Source organism: Aethalodelphis obliquidens, unplaced genomic scaffold (assembly GCF_003676395.1).
Source record: "Aethalodelphis obliquidens isolate GAN/ISIS:26980383/991018 unplaced genomic scaffold, ASM367639v1 scaffold36, whole genome shotgun sequence".
Classification (NCBI taxonomy): domain Eukaryota; kingdom Metazoa; phylum Chordata; class Mammalia; order Artiodactyla; family Delphinidae; genus Aethalodelphis; species Aethalodelphis obliquidens.
This window is the reverse complement of record NW_020837980.1, coordinates 2780004-2780215: the sequence shown is the minus strand read 5'-3', so window position 1 is coordinate 2780215 and position 212 is coordinate 2780004.

Here is a 212-nt window from a genome sequence, read left to right as displayed (position 1 = left end):
ACACACACACACACACACACACACACACACACACACACACACACATACATACACACACATGCACACATATATATATTACCATGGAATATTACTCAGACATAAAGAAAGAATTAAATAATGCCATTTTCAGCAACATGGACTGACCAAGAGATCATCATACTAAGTGAAGTAAGTCAGAAAGAGAAAGACAAATACCATATGGTATCACTTAT